Here is a 20,716-nt window from a genome sequence, read left to right as displayed (position 1 = left end):
TTCCAATATTGTCACTTACATGCTTCACCTGCTGGACGCAGGCTTGGTATTTAACTCACTAAAGGTACATCTGGCAGCGCTTTCAGCCTACACCACTTCCCACAACAAGGTTTCATGGTGGAAAGTACCAGTGGTTAAAGGATAGTTCCGGGATTTTTTTTTATTGTCCCTACGGGTCGGCCATGTGTTTGTAAGCATAAATCGGTAGATCGTAGGAAACTTTCCTATGGACCTTACCCGACTTTTCGCCCATTATCGCACTCGAAATCAGCCTCCATTTTGTGATAATCCTATCATTCCGCCGCATCGACCTGGCTCACCTGCCTTTGCGGCACTAAATCAAATCCCCCGCCCCTGAGCCTGACATCAGCAGACGCGTACTGCCCATTTCAAGCACGTCTCGTGTCAACAATCGCTGCGCCTCAGCTATTGACGTGTTGCCATGGAAATGGCAGGACGCCTCTTTCCCCAATAAGTATAAACAGACCGTTTCACAACACACAGCAGCAGATTTTCGATTCCATTCCTCTCTCTGTGTTACTTTGAGTATTCTGTGACTCGTTTCAGTGCTCTGGTCAGCTACCTTCGCCGCTTGTAGCCCATGTGAACACCTGTACCATCTCTGTAAATTATTTTACTATCTTTACCGCACAATGGCCACAATAATGCCGTATATGTACGAGCCCGAGTACACCGAGGAAGAACTACTGGAAAGTCAAGCACGCGAAAACGATGGGGATTCGGACGGCAGTTGGGAGGACCAGTCAACGGATGAAGAGCCTGGACCATGTCGCATGGACGGCGTCTCCACCTGGTGCACGTGCAATCGGTGCGAGCTAATGCCAACTGAGGAGGAGAACTGCTGCTGCCGTGAAAATTCCGGGTGCTTGGCCTACATTTCGGAAAGCGAGCAAAGTCTGCAGGAAGGCGAGCAAAGTCCGCAATGCATCACCGAGCTGCCAGAGTTCAGGGAAGCCTGCCTCTCACGGACCGTGTTGAGGATGATGATGGTGCTTATGCACGAACTTCGCGGCACTGTTCGTCCGCGTAATCCGAGTAACGAGTAAGTATACTCTGTTTGTGATGTCAGTGATGCCACCACTATTTCATGGTCGTCTCCCACATATTAAATTACATTTACATATCATTCGAACGCATGTAAATTTGTTCCATATAGTGCATTTTCTAGATATAATTTTTTTCTAAGAAAAATGACATGTGTTACCTGAATCGACATTGATAAGAAAGTTTGGTCAGTTTAATACAGTTTGCATCTTTTTTTTTCACAGGTGGTACAGGCTGGTGGCCTATCGTTGCTTCACTTGGTGGCTTCACGGGAGGCTCGGACACCGCGTTCGGAGAGTAATACCTGCCTGTGCGGTACTTGCCATTAGACAACATTTCCCCAGTGACAGTGGACAATACCGCGGATTTTCCCTCGATGTGCTGCAACCTCAACTTTACAATGTGTAATGTTTATTATTTATGTTTAATTAAAATCTAAAATAAAGCCCAACATATATTTTAACAATGGTGGTTTTGATTTTTTAAATGAATCTAGTGTATATTCTCCTGGGAGGGTGAGGTATTTATAAACTCACCCCCCTGCATTCCATGTAGTAGATCCTGCAGCCATCCTCTTACATTCAGTTAGATGGCCTCTCCTTGGTGAGGCCCTGCGGCAAACTGGTCTTGTCTGCACGACCACCGCCCCGATCCACCCCCCGCCCTATCAAAGGCAGTTCGCACCGGGGTACTTGTGCTGGCAAGTGGAGCTGTCAGGGAGCGATAAAGGCCAAGAGGTGCCAAAGACCATGTACACTTCAAAGTGGTCTATAGAGCATGGGTTGTTGTTCCCATGTCTACCTACAGACCCCGTGTCTCCTGCCAAGCATCCCCCCTCACGCTGGACGGCCCCCTGCAATCCACATAAGTGTGTCTCCATTCACGAGTCTTCCTGTGTCTTGTCTGCACGACCACCGCCCCAATCCACCCCCCGCCCTATCAAAGGCAGTTCGCACCGGGGTACTTGTGCTGGCAACTGGAGCAGTCAGGGAGCGATAAAGGCCAAGAGGTGCCAAAGACCATGTACACTTCAAAGTGGTCTACAGAGCATGGGTTGTTGTTCCCATGTCTACCTCCAGACCCCGTGTCTCCTGCCAAGCATCCCCCCTCACGCTGGACGGCCCCCTGCAATCCACATAAGTGTGTCTCCATTCACGAGTCTTCCTGTGTCTTGTCTGCACGACCACCGCCCCGATCCACCCCCCGCCCTATCAAAGGCAGTTCGCACCGGGGTACTTGTGCTGGCAACTGGAGCAGTCAGGGAGCGATAAAGGCCAAGAGGTGCCAAAGACCATGTACACTTCAAAGTGGTCTATAGAGCATGGGTTGTTGTTCCCATGTCTACCTACAGACCCCGTGTCTCCTGCCAAGCATCCCCCCTCACGCTGGACGGCCCCCTGCAATCCACATAAGTGTGTCTCCATTCACGAGTCTTCCTGTGTCTTGTCTGCACGACCACCGCCCCAATCCACCCCCCGCCCTATCAAAGGCAGTTCGCACCGGGGTACTTGTGCTGGCAACTGGAGCAGTCAGGGAGCGATAAAGGCCAAGAGGTGCCAAAGACCATGTACACTTCAAAGTGGTCTACAGAGCATGGGTTGTTGTTCCCATGTCTACCTCCAGACCCCGTGTCTCCTGCCAAGCATCCCCCCTCACGCTGGACGGCCCCCTGCAATCCACATAAGTGTGTCTCCATTCACGAGTCTTCCTGTGTCTTGTCTGCACGACCACCGCCCCGATCCACCCCCCGCCCTATCAAAGGCAGTTCGCACCGGGGTACTTGTGCTGGCAAGTGGAGCTGTCAGGGAGCGATAAAGGCCAAGAGGTGCCAAAGACCATGTACACTTCAAAGTGGTCTATAGAGCATGGGTTGTTGTTCCCATGTCTACCTCCAGACCCCGTGTCTCCTGCCAAGCATCCCCCCTCACGCTGGACGGCCCCCTGCAATCCACATAAGTGTGTCTCCATTCACGAGTCTTCCTGTGTCTTGTCTGCACGACCACCGCCCCAATCCACCCCCCGCCCTATCAAAGGCAGTTCGCACCGGGGTACTTGTGCTGGCAACTGGAGCAGTCAGGGAGCGATAAAGGCCAAGAGGTGCCAAAGACCATGTACACTTCAAAGTGGTCTATAGAGCATGGGTTGTTGTTCCCATGTCTACCTCCAGACCCCGTGTCTCCTGCCAAGCATCCCCCCTCACGCTGGACGGCCCCCTGCAGACCGCATAATGCCACGACATATACACGTCATTCATTCACAAACACACCCCTGTTTCGAATTCTTTATAACCCACTTCATATTTCTAATGAGAACTTCTTTGCGCTTTGCTAGTCAACCCGTGAAGGTGCTGGTTATCTGCTCTTCGTCTCTGTGAACTTCCGTGACCACTTTGAGCAAACTCGTCAGTTTGCAACCTGTGAACTGCTCCCTGTTCTACGACAAGAAACTACTCTGATCCCTGCATCTAACTGTTTGTTCGTCAAGGTAAGTCCATGTACCATAATCATTTTGCGTCCAATTTTTTAATTTATATCTATTTGCTAGTAGTCATCAAATTGCATCCATGTTTTCTTTTCGTTCACGACAGTACATGCAAGGAACTAGTCACATGTTCTGAGTTTAGTCAAATTACTTTTTCTATTTTTTGAAAGTTATTGAAATACTTATCCGCATGTGAATAACGTGTATAGTTCCAAGAACCAAAACGGACCTTGCATTTAACCTTTTATGTGTCATTTAATGTTTTAACACATTGGTATTCATAGAGAATTGTTGATCTTTACTTTTCAGAACTTTCCATAATGCCTGCCTGTTCCATTGGCGGTTGCCCTTCGAAGACCCATAACAAATCTGAAGGTACTATAATGCATGTTTTCCCTAAGACAATAGATCAGATAAGAGAATGGGTCCGATATTGCGGATATCCAGCCTCTGAGATAGAAAGTAGAGTCCTAGAAGTCTTTGCGGACAAGAGGGGTGATCGATACCGCATCTGCAGCAGGCACTTTAGCCCAGACATGTACTCCACATCATTGCTAATAAGGACGAAAACACCGCGAGCGAGGCGAAAATTGCTCTCAACCGCTATTCCCACTCTATTCGTCCACATCCCTCCACTGGTGAGTCAAGTTTACGTATTTATCTCTCGGCATTGCGGTAGTGTGTAGCATTAGCTAACAATAATTTCCCCATTTATGTATCCACTCAATATGAAGGCTGAAGATTCTCCATCCGTGTCGTTATTGCAGTCATCAGCCACTTCAAGCGCCTATCGGGTAATCTTACTTAGCTATTCTGACACTGACTTGTTTTAGGCATGTAAATCAATAGTTTTAATTGATCGTGTAATTATTTTACCTAATGGTACACCACAGTACTCGTCCTCTAGTCTTTGTTTTCAGTTATAATTATTGTTATCCAAAATAATGCAAGTACTGTCTTTCAGGGAGATGCTGAGGAGTCCAACGCATTGACGACAACCGTAGATGTCACTCAGATGCTCGAGGTACGTTTCCGGACAGTTCCATCGATGGAGATCATCAGTTCTTGCATTCTTGTAGCGTGATTGTTACACACAATGTTTCTTTCGTTTTTAGCCATTGGTATGTCCTTCTGTCGTCGCCCTCCTATGTGTCTTCTTTTTTCAATATTGTGTTCATTACTAATGAAAGTCCTATGTTTCAGGGAGTCGATGGAGCATTAGTCCAAGAGGAAGGGGGAGCATGCAGTTACGGGTCGGCGCAACAGCTTGCAGAAGTGTGCACCGCAGTTACAGCGTCCCTTGATGTTCTTATGCATTTCGAGGTATGGATACTGACAGATCAATCATGCGAGATCAAATGACGTGATTACATCCGCTATACTTCCTTCTTTATTAACGCAAGTACTATGTTTCAGGGAGCTGACGGAGCTTCTTCAACAAGAACATCACCCCTAGTAGTTGATGCAGATCTCTGGGTGGTGACACTTCCAACGATGGAGCAAATCGAATCATATTTAGATATCCATTATTTATTTTAGACAACTGATCATTTGTGCAGGTCTATTTAGATGAGCCGTTGACGCCTGCAGAAAGTTTATGTTCTTTTAAACAAAATACAAAACCATACTAATGCAATTACTGTGTTTCAGGGAGTTGCTGAAGCCTCATCTTCAATAATATCATCAATGGAAGTCTATGCGGAGCCCGAGGTATGGATCTTGACAGTTCAATCTAACTAGATCAACAATGCGTGAACTATTGTCGTTTGAATGTTCTACACAATGCGTTCATTCGTGTTTTGCTATTGAGATGTACGTATGGGTATTGGTCCCCAAGTACATTTTGTGTTTTCAATATTATTATACATACTAATGAAAGTTCTATGTTTCAGCGAGTCGATGGAGCCTCAGTGAGTGATGGATGTGCTTATCATGAAAGTATAGTCGTTGCAGCGCGAGAGGAAGTGGAGACATGCACACACGAGTCGGAGCAACAGCGTCCAGATGTTGAAGTTCGAGGAAAGAAAGTTTCAAAGAAAAGAAAGCAAAAGAAGGTTAGTGTCCTGTTCACTATATTATGTTGTCTTTCACTGTCAATAGTTCAATACTGTAAGTTGTGTTTAAACTGAACATCCCTTTTCTAATCTGTCCTCTAGTTGCGAGTGGGTGTAAGAACTAGATCTACACAGACAGTGAAGCGAACGAGAGATGTTGCTTGTCAAACCTTTTGGCAGGGACTTGAGACTGGAGATGCATCGTGCCAATGGGAAGAATATGAAGTGATTGACAACGGAGCTATACCACCACCAGCCATTGATAGTGAATGTCCTCCTGGTAGTTTGGATGCAGTCGTAGATCAATTCACAGAATCCACACCCGCAAAAAATAAGAGCACGCGAAAGTTGAAGACATTGTTTTTTTCTCCCATCTCCGGACAAGGAACAGATGTTGCAATGGAAGAGAATGAAGTGGACGACAATGAAACACCATCAATATCACTCAGCATAGCGGAAGACGATATCAGAGATTGTACCTTTCATGCGAGTGACATGTCCTCAACGTTACAGGCCGAACCAGCTGGGATGCAGAGTGACAGTATAAGGAAAGAGGCCAAATTCATTGTATTCGATAGCTGTTTGATGGATATTATTATGATGATGAAATGTGGGCATTGGGTTGGTGGGGAAGTATGTGGGGAGCCATTGATTAATGTGACTCGTGCAATTCGAGGCACTAACCTTAAAATACATGCCACCTGTACACAATATCATCCGTTCGCATGGTCTGCACAACCCATGCTGGGGCAACTGCCAGCAGGCAATCTACTTTGTGCAGCGGCCGCACTTTTTAGTGGTTCAAGTTTTAAAAAGTTACAGTATTTCTTTCAGTTTGTGGGAATCCATTTCATTGCGAAAAGTCAGTTCTACAAATACCAAACCGATTATCTATTTCCAGCCATCAGCGAAGCTTGGAGAATGGAAAAAATGTCAATGGAAAGTACATTCGCGGGCAAACGCTTCAGGCTAGCCGGTGATGGACAATGCGACAGTCCAGGATTTTCAGCCAAGTACTGCACCTACCACTTTCAGGACATGGAAAGTAAGAAAATTGTGAGTTCGGTGGTCGTGCAGGTGTCACAAAGTACATCCTCAGTGGCCATGGAGAAAGTTGGCTTTGTAGCATCATTGCAAGAACTACAATCGCGGGGAATGGTGATCGACCTGATAGCCACGGACAGACACGTTTCAATTGCCAAGACAATGAGAGAACAGTACAAAAATATAAATCACCAATTTGACGTTTGGCATCTTGCAAAATCAATCAATAAAAAATTGTCGGCTGCAGGAAAAAAAAAAGATATGCAAGGTATTTCACAGTGGTCCAAGTCAATCAGCAACCATCTTTGGTGGAGCTCAAAAACATGTGAAGGGTCGTTGGAAATTCTACTGGAAAAATGGCGGTCAGTAATGTTGCACTGTAGCAACGTACATCGATGGTCGACAAATGAGCATTTCCACAAATGTGAACATGGCCATTTGTCCACAGAGGAGGCACGGAAGAAGAAGTGGTTGATTCCTTCATCACCCACTCACAAGGCCATTGAAAAGATTGTATTTGATAAAACTATAACAAGAGATTTGAGGGGACTCACGGAATTCTGCCACACAGGAGATTTGGAGGTGTTCCACAATATGTGCCTAAAGTACAGGCCCAAAAGATTGCATTTTGGCATGGAAGGCATGATAAATCGGACTCTTCTAGCGGTCTTGGCACATAACCATAATGTTGGCCGTCAACAAAGTAGGACGACCGGAACTTTAGGGACGCTTCGCTACAATAAGGCCTTCACTAAAAGAAGTAAACAATGGGTGATCAAACCAGTGTTTGAGGATATGCAATATGAGTTTATTGAGAGACTTATCGTAGATGTCCTCGATAGGCACATACATGGAGTGGTGAACGAACCTATGCAGGGGACAACTGCATTGCCACCCAACATTGCCTCTGTTCCATGTCCACCTAAAGCAGAGCTCATTGAGAAATACACATCACGGTTTAAATGATTGTAATTCGATTGTCTGTTCTCTCGAGTCTCCTCATGTTGCAGGCCCATTGCAATTAAACCAAACAGTAATATAAATCATTTTTACAAAAATTATAGAATGTTTCCGTATTACAAACACATGGCCGACCCATAGGGACAATAAAAAAAAAGGCACGCAGACAAGATGTCCCTAAAACTAACTGCAGCTAACTAGAAATGTGTGCTCGCTCAAAGTGAAGGTCAGCTGCTTTGATGTTTTGCTCGGGTGGCGGAACGGCCCACGACCCAATATAAGGTTCTATTGTGATTTGACCTTGACAGGCCGGGACCATCCTGAAAGACTAAGAAAAGATAATGAATAAAATTTCAGAAACGAAACGATGAGCCACGTTCATTAGAAGAAGTAACGTCGGCAAAGAAGGAGTGGTGTTTCGGGTCTGCCCTACACAGAGACACAATGGAAAATGCAAATATAATGTAAGTAACTTTTGATGAGTTTATACCGCAATTTCATTACTATACAGTGGCTTTAAAGACGGGTTCAGTTGTACTTGTTCGTTCTATGTGGCATAGTGTTTTCTACCGCGCACTATCTGGAGGAGAAACATCTGCTTTTACTGAAGCACCTCAAAACCTTCCTCTTTGCTTCTGCTTTCTCTCTCCCTCTCCCCTGCTACAACTGGTCCATTGTCTGCGACCTCGGTCCTGGGCCCTTCCACTCTCCACCTGCACTGCCTCCCTGTCAACCCCTGCACTGGGGGACTGTCTCAGTATCCTACAGCCCCCCCTTCCCAGCACTTGTTCTGCACTTACCTTGCACTTGCCACCAGCTGGCCCTATTTATTTATTATTTTATGCTACTTACCTTGTACTCCACTACCCCCCCCCCCTCCATGCCTCGCCACGCCTTTAAACACTTGTGTACACCCAGTAGCGCTGTCCTCGCTATGAAATGAATAATTTTAATAAGGATCTGATGGTGAGACTAATTTCATTTTTTATGTTTTTAGGTACATCATTCACTACTGTCTGTGTCACGAGTACCAGACACCGGCGGACGGCTTCTACAGCCGCCAGTTGCTTCTCCGCGTGAACAACGTTACCACCCTGACCATTTTATGGGACGATCGCCAAGTACAAGTATGCCCTTACGCGGTACTAACGGTTAGATGCAACATACCTACCGTTGTGGTGGCCTAGTGCCTCGTTGTTGGAACAGCCATGCGATTATCAGTGCGACAGAAGAGCTTATTTTTATCGTAAACCAACACCCTGTGTACTGCACACGAACATCGCTTCCCTCAAGACGAACTAATTTGGATCGAGAGCAAAGAAAAATGCAAATCGCTGAATATTCTCTAAACATTTGATGTCCAATAAACGTACTTTGCCAAATGTACAATCTTGCCGTTTGCTTTTAAACCACGGTTTCACATTCCGAATTGTGGTGCTGTATTGTGAGATGCTCTAAGACCCTGTGTACAGCAAAGGACCATCGCGTTCCTCAATACGAACTTTTTGGAACATGAGCAAATAAAAATGCAAATCGCTGAATATTCTCTAAACATTTGATGTCAAATAAATGTACTTTACCACATTTACAATCTTGCGGTTTGATTTCAAAGTACAGTTTCATATTCCGAATTGTGGTGCGCTGTATTGTGAGCTGATCTGTGTTGATTTCCGGGGTCTGTGTGGAGTCGCGTAGAAGACGCCTGGGCGCGTTTGCCTACGCAGCTCAGTCACGTCACGGATAGAGGCGGGGAATATGAATGTTTTGATAAAGTCTGTTTCAGGGGCGGGGGATTTGATTTAGTGCCGCAAAGGCAGGTGAGCCAGGTCGATGCGGCGGAATGATAGGATTATCACAAAATGGAGGCTGATTTCGAGTGCGATAATGGGCGAAAAGTCGGGTAAGGTCCATAGGAAAGTTTCCTACGATCTACCGATTTATGCTTACAAACACATGGCCGACCCGTAGGGACAATAAAAAAAAGTCCCGGAACTATCCTTTAAAGCCTTCATGGAAGGGGTAAAGAGACTCCACCCTCCAATTTCAAACCCACCACCTGGTTGGGACCTTAATGTGGTGCTTGCTAAGCTCATGGGCCCACCATTTGAAACTGGCTTTATGCATGGGTTCAAACACCTGACCTATAAAACTGTCTTCTTAGTAGCCATTACATTTATAAGAAGGGTCAGTGAAATTCAGGCTCTTTCAGTGTAGGATCCTTTCTTTACTGTTCATAAGGATAAACTGGTTCTACGAACACACCCTAGGTTCTCACCTAAGTTTATTTCTAAATTCCACGTTAACCAGTCCATCAAGCTTTCGGCCTTCTTCCAAGAACCCAAAAGCTCTGTTGAGGTGAAACTACACACTCTAGATGTGCGAAGAGCGGTCCTCTACTATGTAGACAAGACCAGACCGCTAAGGAAAGCAGACCAACTGTTTGTTTCCGTAGGTACAGGCAGAGAAGGAGATTGCATCTCTAAAGGTGCCATCTCCAAATGGATAGTCAATTGTATCCAACTTTGTTACTCCTTTTCTGAAAAGAGACTGCCTTTTTATGCCAAGAGCCCACTCTACAAGAGGCATTGGGGCCACTCTGGCTTTCATTGCAAATGTACCCCTTGACACCATTTGCAAAGCAGCTACTTGGAGCTCTATTCACACTTTTACTCAGCATTACTGCATTGACACCCATTCCAAGACAGATACTCAAGTGGGACAAGTGGATCTAAGACATCTGTTTGCTCAGGACCCTTCTCACATCCCACCTTCTTCTTCTAACACTGCTCGCTAATCTATGCACAGCATGTGATCTAAGCAGATTCCACAAGCCTCAGAAGGGATACATTACTCACCGTAATCGTATTTATGATGCTTGTATCTGCTTAGATTCACATGCGACCCGCCCTTCCTCCCCTCTGAGAGCAGGTGCATGGATGCCTGTAATCTTATCGTTCTAGCTGCTTGGAAAATCTGTACTCGCGCTACTCCTCATGCTACCTCATGTCAGAAAAAATACAATCTGAGGGTCCTACACGCGTGAGGGATCATGGGTACAGTGGACGTCACACTAGGGATAGTATTCCTGGCACGCCCTGTGTCGCCACCCATTTTCGAGTTTTGAAAAACAAGCTGTAATACTCTGCAGCTTCCACTAGATGTCGGCCTATGCACAGCATGTGAATCTAAGCAGATACATGCATCAGAAATACGATTACGGTGAGTAGTGTGTATGTATGTATATATGTATGTATATATATGTATATATATTTCAAAGTGAGTAAAACCATATTGGTCATACATTCTTACACTATTTCGATTACAGGAATAGTTAGTGTACCAATGTTACATTTCAGAAGAGTGGAACACAATTATAAGGTAAGGAAGAACCGACCTTTTCAGAATGGTAGTAAGTAGTTCAAGGGAAGTAAGAAACTAATGTTATTTATTAAACTTTTATGAAGCGCCTCATGCCCATGGGGCCACAGGGCGCACAAAAAACGGACATGTACAGAACAGACAGGGGTCAATGCAGAGAGAGGAACACTCTGCCGAAAAATGGCTCTTCAGCCTGGCCTGAGATTACACAAGTGGTGCATAACAAGTTTTTTGAAGAGTGATTGTGCCGGCTGATCTATAGATCCTGGAAGAGCATTCCAAGCTAGAGGAGCCTGAACATCAATGTACCGCCAAACCTGATAATCTTAAATGGCAGTAGTAAACCCTATTGGTAAACTTGTACACTGATTCAGTTTCAGAAATAATAAAGCAATGCCAACTCAGTTACTTTCTAGAAGGGTGGAACACAAGTTAGAGGTAAGTAAATAATGTATTCTACTTTTCAGAAGGGCAATAAGCAACTCAAAGGTAAGTAAGAATTTAGTAACACTTTCTAACTTATTCTGTTACAGGAATCAGTTACTAACACATTTACAAGTACGTACACTTGTTATATTTTCTAGTCTGAGCCCTTATACTTAAACGTCATTCCCTATTCTAAGTCATGAGTGATCTGAGTCAGGGACTCGGGTGGTCCAGTGGCCAACAGTAGGCAGTTCAGGGTAAGCTCATATGCAGGAAAGACGGTGTTTCAGAGGATTTCTCATCCAACAAGTACGCACAGACTTTAGAGTTAGAAAGTGTTTAGGGACTTCGTAGAAGGCTCCCTAGATGCGTTCCAGCATTAGGCCTGGGCGGACGGTACGGGCCAACTCCCAAACACACTAATCACCACCCTAGCTAACAGGAGCGACACAAGACTTGAGCAGTGAAGAAGAGTTTGCAGGCGATGCCTTTACAATACAGCAGCACAGGGCCCGGTGTCTGGATTCTTAATCGTGGTGACGAAAGAATGGACACTGGATGGTAACTTGCAGCAGTCGACAGAAAAGGCTCCCAACAAAGGATTCTCTGGTGCTTCTTATGGCTGTGGTTTTGGTGCCCTTTTCATGGCACCAAATGAAGGACGGTCACCGCCAATCAGATGCGCCTCGCGATCTCAGTCCAGCACTCTGGACCCAGTGGGGACTGCATTCTTAGGCACACCATAAAACATAGGTGAGCAGAGTTTCCGACTCCTCACTCACTTCCTACCTTCAGACACTCTGGAGTGTCGCAGGCTACACAACGGGTTCCTGCCGAAGACGAAAGAAAAACCAGCTCCCCCGCCCCTTGCATGTGAAGGTAATTTGGCATATAAATGAAAATCTTACCAAATATGTATCATTTCCTAATTTCACAAGTTCTCCTGGGTCCTCAGCGCTGTTAATTACCTACCCTCTGTGTGCAGCATGGTCTCGCCCAACAATTGCCACTGGCTGTTTGTAGTGGGTGTTCGTAGCCCTCTGCATTATGCCCGCGGTGCATCCGAGACTGACGGATACACCGTTTTCCTGGTGTTAAGATGGATTTTTAGAATCTGGCCTAGTGGACAGATTTTAGGAACCCACGCTAGTTTTGGTGAACTGTGACCTCTGAGAGTTTAGCCAAACCCCAATCAAAGTAGCAATGGAGAGCATTCAAGGCTTAGTCTTAGGAGAGTGCGCATGTGGTCAGGGGCCCTCAATGAGTCTACATAGCATAATGCGCAATAATTCAATGTAGACAGTCGGTTATAAAAAAGTTATTCATTTAGGGCTTTAGAACAATGAAACTAGCTGGTAGTAATATCACACAACACTCTATAATACAAATCTACACTATCACCATTAGATGCAGTTAATATATATCAAAGAACTTAACCAGGAATAGCAGATAAGTAATGAAGATGCAATAAAATGATGGAAACCTGTCACAAGTTGTTTGGGATTTTTACTAAAGTCCACCTGTGTAGAACTGTAGAAGACTCGCTCTTAGGAGTACAGAGCTCCAACTCTTAGGTTTGGCCTGATCTAACCAAAAGGTTTGGTAGCTCTGGTTGAGTAGCCAGGCTTAGTCGAGGAGTGAGAAGGGCTGTAGGTAAGTACAAAGACCCCACAGCACACTTGGTCATAAATACACTTACACACTGTAGTTTTATAAAAATAATATGGTAAGCACTAAGGCAACTAACACGCACTAGTAGGATTTCCGGTAAGTAAACGTATTCACATATACAAGAAGACATTGGTTGAGTATTACTCAATTCACTGGTAGACCTGGGTTAATAAACTGGTAAGTAGTCTGGGTAGCATTCAAGTTAGCAAATACATTCTTTTACCAGCATTCAATATAATTCAACACAATACTGGTAAGTAACCTCTAGGCAGCCTACACTTGAGAAAGTCCAGCCCTATCTGGGGATGAGTTTCAAAGTGAGTTGTGACACGGGGTGACCAGGACCCGTGGGCTGAAGAACGAAAATAGGCAGACACTGTCAAAGTTAATGTTTGTGGGATTATTCAATGTTGCATGTAGGTTAAATGTTTAGTATAAAGAGTTCCGGGAGGTCCGATATACCCTCTGATGAATTTTAGCCCAAAGGTCCAATGTCCTTGGGCCTGGGAGAACACTATTGGGTTGTCCACCCCAAGGTGTCTCAAGCTCAGGTGGAGTACCCATCAACACAGCTGGCACCCAGGTAAGCACCTTGGAGCGGGACAGTACCTTTTCTGATGAACATCACCACCACCGGGTCCCCAATGTGAGGCAACAGCAGCTCCTGTTTGGATTCTTTGCCTAGAGGCTGTATAAAGAACTTTGCTGGGAGCAGACAGTCAGTTTTTTCAGATGTGACGCCCAGCAGGTGATCTTCACTCTACTGGCGTGTTGGGACTCGGCACAGGTTTCGGAGCAGCGACTGTTGTCACACGGCAGACTTCCTTCTGTTTCCTGATATCCGACTTGGAAGAGGAGACGTCTCAGAGTGGGAAAGAGTCACTGTAGACTCTGAAGGATGCCCGCAAGTTTCCAGCGTAATAGTGCTTCAGGAGACGATGCACAGAAAAATGGTCCAGGTCCCAGGGTATTGGGAGATTGCAGCCGAGGACGGTTGCTGCTCTTTGAGGGATGACTCAAAATGCAGTTTGTCTCGAGACTGGTTAGGCCCACCAGTCTAAGGGACAAAGTCGTCCAGTCTGTATCTTCCCTGTCGAGCAGAAGAGGGGGTTGCAGCAGCTACTCAGCAGTCACTGGCGGTCGATGGGGGTGGCTGCCAATGTCCTCCTTCGGATTCTTGTTTACATTGGTAGACGTTCCCTTTCTGCTCCAGGACTCTCGCCTTTTATGCAAGAAAATCCATCAGGATTCACCAATACCCATTCAACCCTTCATGCAAATCTGGGGGCTGGCTTGTCCAAAAGGACAGCCAGCCTTCCAGTTCGAACTGGATCTAGACAGAGACATTGCAGGACAAAGACCAGGGCAGTTTCGGTCACCTCCCACACTTCCTGTCTTTTCAGGCACGATGAGAGCTTTGGCGGGCTTTCGCAAGGAAACCCGCCAAAGACAAAAGACTTAGCATGACCTCCCCGACACAAGCAGGTAGAAGAAGGCTCTAGAAAGGACAAGTCATCAAGAGTTGGTGAAATAAAGTACAGCCATCATTTTAGTTCAATGGTGACCATATGTCCCTTACCGCAGCTGTGGTAGCAGCCTGCATGTAAAGTTCACAAAACGGTGGTAGAAATCATCCACTGCCACCAGCCACCCAAATTAAGTTGTCACTGTAACTAGAAAGTTACAGGAGAAGTGGAAAAGGGGATACATTGTGTCCCCTTGGCACTCCACATAAGGTGGGATGTGCTGATTCCACAATATGAAAGTCAGGTAGGATAAAACGTATTCCACTTCCCTTGGGAGCATTTACTATAACAAGGAAAATAATAAGGGCACCTCAAGGAACTCCAAAACTGCACAGAAAATGCTGTGTGCTGCAATAAGAAATTGCAGATGCCTTAAAAGTTGGAGGGAAGTGTGACTCCAAAAAGATACAACCAAAAGGGTTGAAAAAGGTACCCAAAGGTAGTGTAAAGGACTGTGTGTGTGTGTGTGTATGTATTGTATGTATGTGTGTATATGTATGTGTGTGTATATGTATGTATGTGTATGTATATGGGGACTCGCAAGTGGGGAGAACTACACCCAAGAGGAAATTCTACCTAACACAAGTACAATATGCTATTTTAGCAGTCCAAACCCTAAGATGAATGGGGCCTTGTGCCCAAAAGTCACAGGTTCCAACGCAATGTTTCAAAGTGATTAAAAGTTCAGTACCAATTTACCAGAAGATGGGAACGTTTTTGCCTTTCTTCGACGCCCAGAGGTGAGGGCAAGGGAGATAGGCGACAAAGGCATTTGTTCTCCATATCCTTCTATGGAGGACAGGGGCAGGGGCAGGCACAGTTATACTCATCTCAGACTGATTTTCCGAGATGTCATGATGGATCACCTGGGGGTTGCTGGGGGCTCGATTTCCTCCCCCACTCCCACCCCTTTGTTCCTGTGAGAGGTGTTAGAGCTGGGTGAGCCCGGCGGTGCTTGGGCCTGCCCAATCCCCACGTAGGGCTCTGGCCTGACCCGCCTCTCTGGCCAGTGACTGCCCAAAGCACGCTTGCGTCTGACTATTCGGCCTGTCGGATCCGAACTTACCCTGCCCAAGAGAGCACGTCCTGCTTCCAACAGCACACTTCACCTCGTCGACCGCACCATGGCGGCGCTGTGATGCCGCGGACCACATTTTGTCCTTTTTTTTCTTAGGTTATTCATGATGTTGAAAACATTTAATTAGTGACTTAAAGCAACTTTGTTTTGCCCTTCAAGATAGTAGACATCATGAATATAAACACATCTTTAAATGGGCACTTTGTGTTGCTCACTTTATCTAGCACAGATGTGCAAGGTAACTGATGCTTTGCGAGCTCTGAGTTGGAAATGTCCATCATGCATATGAAATGCTCTGTCTGCCACTGATAAAAGAAGTGTTTACAAGCTGGGCACCTTAATGACCTGCAAAGCCACAAAACTGCGTTTGTGTCTGCTGAGCCGAGACCTGGGAAAATGGCAGTGCTTGAATGTCTGGCCTGAGGCGATTCTATATATGGCTCAGGAGAAACAAAAAGCGTCCATGACGCGTTCCTTGACCCTTTGCCTGGCACCCGCAAGTGCAACAGCCCTGTAGGTATAGGTCCCAGGTGATTAAGCAGGCATGTTAGGCAGGGGTGGGGGGGGATCTGACACAAGGAGGGCATACATGGTTTCCTTCTCCCCCCCCCTGTGAATAACACCTTAAGGACTAGTCTGTTATGTTTAAGGCAGATGGCTTGCAAACTCCTGGGAACCCGAAAGTGGAAGGAGCTGAGGGGCTCTTCATAGTAGGTACATGACAAAAGCCCTAGAATACAAAAGGACAAGTTGGGGACTCTGGTCTGAGCAAATGGGTCTCCTGAGGTGTGTGTGCCCTTTGGCATCTTTTAGACTATAAAGTATGGACCAAGAGTAGCCCCTGTTATTTGTTTTCCCCTGCACAGTGATGGAATCAACCGGGACTACAAGGTGATTTGGAAAGAACCACCCATCTCGCCCTGCAAAAGACATACACGAGATAAAACAGGCAAAATATACTAGTGCTGATGCTAGAGAATGGACCATGGTAAAGGACAAAAGAAGACCGCACAATGCTGTCCGACAGTCATAGGCTGGCGGCTTGGGTCAGGCTCCAGTGGCCTGCTACTGAATATCAGCATGGGCACCCTGCTCACCTGACCACTTGGTGCCCAAAAGCACATTCTAAGAAATGTGATTATTTTTATTTTTTGTATTCTGTGTATTTAATAGTCTGCACCCTCCTATTTTCCCACCTACCTCACTCTCTGCTTGGTTATTAAACACATGTTTAGTTAATCTTATTTTTTCTGTTATTACAATAAAAATAGCCATTTTATTGTATAATAATTTTATTGTAATAGAAAAAATAAGAAACGCAAACATTTTATTGTATAATATAAAATAGCCGTATATAATAATAAAAATAGCCATTTTATTGTCGCCGCATTACGACACTACCCTGCTTATTAACTAAAGGTACGCTCTATAAAAATGAAAAACTAGTGGTACAGCGTATCAATGATTTATACTACACTTCCATCTCTGAATGTCAGTCAATTGTCACCACGTATCCCACTTTTTGCAGGCACTAAGACTTCATTAACACTGTCCATGAAAGTGCAGTGGAGGGCACAAAATACATGTCCTGCAAACTTACTTGTAACAGTGAAGGTCACCATCGCTTTATTTATGAACGCCATACTAAAGAATAATGTAGTGTCGTAATTCTATACCATAGCTGGTAAGATAGCTCAGTGGGTTGAGCGCTCGCTGCTGCAACCTGTGTGGGATATGCAGGTTCACATCCCGGCAAGACCAACTCAGCCTTTCATCCTTCCGAGGTAGATAACACGGTACCAACTTCAGTATACATTTATCGTCATGCAAATATGCTGTATGTACAGTGCTTTGAAGAAAGCTTTTTTTTTTCTCGTCAAGCCGTTTTGTGAGCTCAGCCCGTGGTGGGCCCCTAGAGCCAGGCCTGACCCCCAGGGTTGGCCCTGGTTCAACCCTACCCATGAAATCTTTGGCTCCCCCACCTCTAAGAGGTGCCCAGCGATTGTGGGTTTGAGGATTCTTCAAGTCTGGTCTAAATGCAGGATACAGTCCCTGTCAGCAAAGAAATGTAGAATCCAACGATGCAGAACACTTTAAAGGATGATGTAGGAAGGCGACTTCAAGCGAGTAGTACCATTTGCAGGCAGCGACAGACGTCCTTCCAGTCGCGGTCACAGAAGCTGCTTTAGGACAAGTTCCCTTGAAGATAAGCTGGCGTCCACCAAAGTTCTGGACTTGAACACAGAACCTCAACTGTTCTGGTGAAGTATACAACGAAAGAGCTGGTCATTCTAACAGGCATTCCAGAGACATTTCTGAAGGGCTGGAGTCTCAAGGCATTGAGACTAGTTGGTCCCACTAGTCCAAGGGCTGAAGCACTGCGGAGGGTCTTTGGAGATCAGGCAGAGGAGCAGGGCTTCACCAGGCTGGACACTGGAAGGGATGCTGGGCCACTGCAGGAGTCTTCTTCGGTTCGTGGCTCCAATGTAGAATAGCTGCAAATGTTGTCGTCCTATCCAAAATCTGAGCTAGAAGCAAATCCAAGCCCACCAATGGTAAGGATCTGCACCATTCAAATAGCCAGTAGTTGTCCAATCCGGGACTACTGGTCACACCCGCCAAAGTAGCAGACTTCCTTGCACCAGTGATGTGGACTGGGACTAGACCATCCCAGCCCCCTTCCTGGGCCACACACATACATAGGATAGGCTGATTAGCCCGTGAAAGAAGCATCTTTCCTGGGCAAGCGCATGTCCTTATAAGGACTTTTCTGAGCTGGGAAGGCAGGAAGAAGAAACAATATGGCCAGAGAACAAGCGAAAATCTCATAGCAAGGCAATTTTAGGGCACTAGCCACGTTTAGTTACCATATGCAGTAAGTGCGAATGTGCACACCAAAAATAATGAAATAACAGTAAAAATGTAATCTCTGTCCTGCTTGTCTTTAGGCACATTTAAAGTAACCAAAAATCCCATGTGGAAAAAAAAGGTAGGGTGATATAAAAAGTATCCGTGTTGTACTGTACGATGCTCGGTGCCATATTAAAAATACAAGCATTAAAAAGGGAAACCACTCCCCGTACTGATAGTCTCAAGGTCTGAACAGTTTCCCCATAGCGAATGAGCAAAAGTGAAGCAGAAGGCTTTCCCATCAAAAAGTCGGGTCAGGATCCAAAATATAGCAAACGAAATTGGGTGCCATAGAAAACTATGGCTGGAAAGTTGCAAAAAGAAAATATTTCCTAACACCTGCCAAGCTTGTATGGTGTAGATCCTTGCCATTGGTGGACTGAGGTAAACTCCAGCTAGGATCCGAGATGAGAGAGGGACTCCAATTGTTTGGCTAGGAAGGAGAGCAGCCTGCTAAAGACTGGAGCTCACCGGAAGATCCCCAGCAGCCCTTTCTTCATTGTCTTCACTTACATTGTGAAGCCCCATCTCTCTGCAGATCTCAAGAAGATCTTCATCAGTGCTTCGACTACTGGACCAGTGGGAACAACCAGTCCCAGCCTCTACTCAAAGGTCCAGCTACTGGAAGTGTTTGGAACAGTCCTGGAACTATCCTATTGGCTAGCGAGACTTTGCTGCAACGGCTGCTGCCCCGTGTCAAGCCTTGGGACGCTGCACATTCTTCACTTATGGTACTAGAAGCATTTCCCTAAAGGCTCAGCTCTCCAGCACAAAGAGGAGCCTTGCAGGACCAGTTTCTTTGTTTCCACCAAAGGGGTCGCCTTCTGCCATTTTCAAGTGGCCATTGCTGTCTGCTGCCTGAATCTCTTCCTGGGGGTATCCTGAGGTAATTCACTGAGTGGTGGTCATGAAGCTGGTGTGCCCTTGGTGTCCAGCTGTCCATTGTCCAGAAGCGGTCCACTGGTGCCCAAAACTGTGAACTAGCCAGACCCCAAAACCTGAAGTAACCAATGCACCCGAGACCCCTGGACGTCCTACAATGGAATCAAGGTGTGTATATAGATGGCCCAACGATTTTAGGAACTTCCACAGTGGTCCCTGAGTGAATCCAAGTACAGGGGTGAGTAAACCGATCTGTTTTGCCCCCACTGTCTCCATAGGGTTCTATGGGCATGACTTCCTAGCCCGAACTCTCCCTTGCCTAGCCCTGAACAGTCTTGTTCTGGCCTGGTATCCTGCAGAGGGTATGTTAAAGACTTTCCTTAACCTTGTATCAACTTCTGGAACACATAAAACTACTTGCTGGCACAAGCCAAGGCATCTGCAACTTCCTAAAAGACTCCTAGACTCATGAAAAGACTTGCACGGGACCTGTAAATAGGGAAGGACTTTAAGTTTAGTACCTTTTTTTTTTTTTTTTTTTTTTTTTTTTTATAAGGTTTTGAATGGTGTTTGCTAATCCTTATTTTCATCCTGTCAGTTCTCAAAGTATTTATTACTTACCTTTGTCTATTTCTTCCTTTTGCTTTGCAACAGTTATGTTAACTTGAAATATGACTTAATTGTACTTGCAAGTTAAATGTTGGTACTTGAAGCAGAGTACACCAAGGTGAATATGCATATAGTAGTAGTGAATGTTTTAGTCTTGTGGTTTTTCATTGATAAGATTGTTCGAAGACCTAAATGATTATATTTCTATACCCTCTGCCTAAGCTGTATTAGGAGGGCTCAGTGTGTGCTTAACTGAACCCTTCAGCACTCCCACTCCACCCCCTAAGCCTTGGGGCTCAGTCACACTACCCACATAGAGTAAATACCTGTTCACCAGAATATGGTGGTCTCATCTGTCCACAGGTCTGATTCTGAAAATACATCTCAACACTCTCCAAGAAGGTGCTGCAGCTCTTCAATCTGTTATTTAGCCTGAGATTCATTTGAGTATAATAGACATGCATCTGGAACTAGACCTAATATCAAGAAATTCTTTCCACCAACCAGTTCTGTGCAGATAGTGAATATCAATGGGTACAATGTGCCTCCTTTGGTAAACTCCACATGAAGTCCCCATTTCTTTCTTGCTGGCTGTGCTTGGTCAGAAAGAACTAGATCCATTTTAAGCTTGC

General features: G+C 45.6%; 1 protein-coding gene across 5 annotated transcripts in view; it reads left to right on the top strand.

The window, feature by feature from the left end:
- Positions 1 to 20,716, top strand: part of AIFM1 (apoptosis inducing factor mitochondria associated 1) — a 909,880-nt gene that overhangs the window by 398,065 nt on the left and 491,099 nt on the right. The gene's annotated exons all lie outside the window — the stretch shown is intronic.

This window comes from Ambystoma mexicanum, chromosome 5p (assembly GCF_040938575.1).
Source record: "Ambystoma mexicanum isolate Mex_15411 chromosome 5p, UKY_AmexF1_1, whole genome shotgun sequence".
In the NCBI taxonomy this organism is placed as follows: domain Eukaryota; kingdom Metazoa; phylum Chordata; class Amphibia; order Caudata; family Ambystomatidae; genus Ambystoma; species Ambystoma mexicanum.
This window is presented reverse-complemented; position numbering and strand designations above follow the sequence as displayed.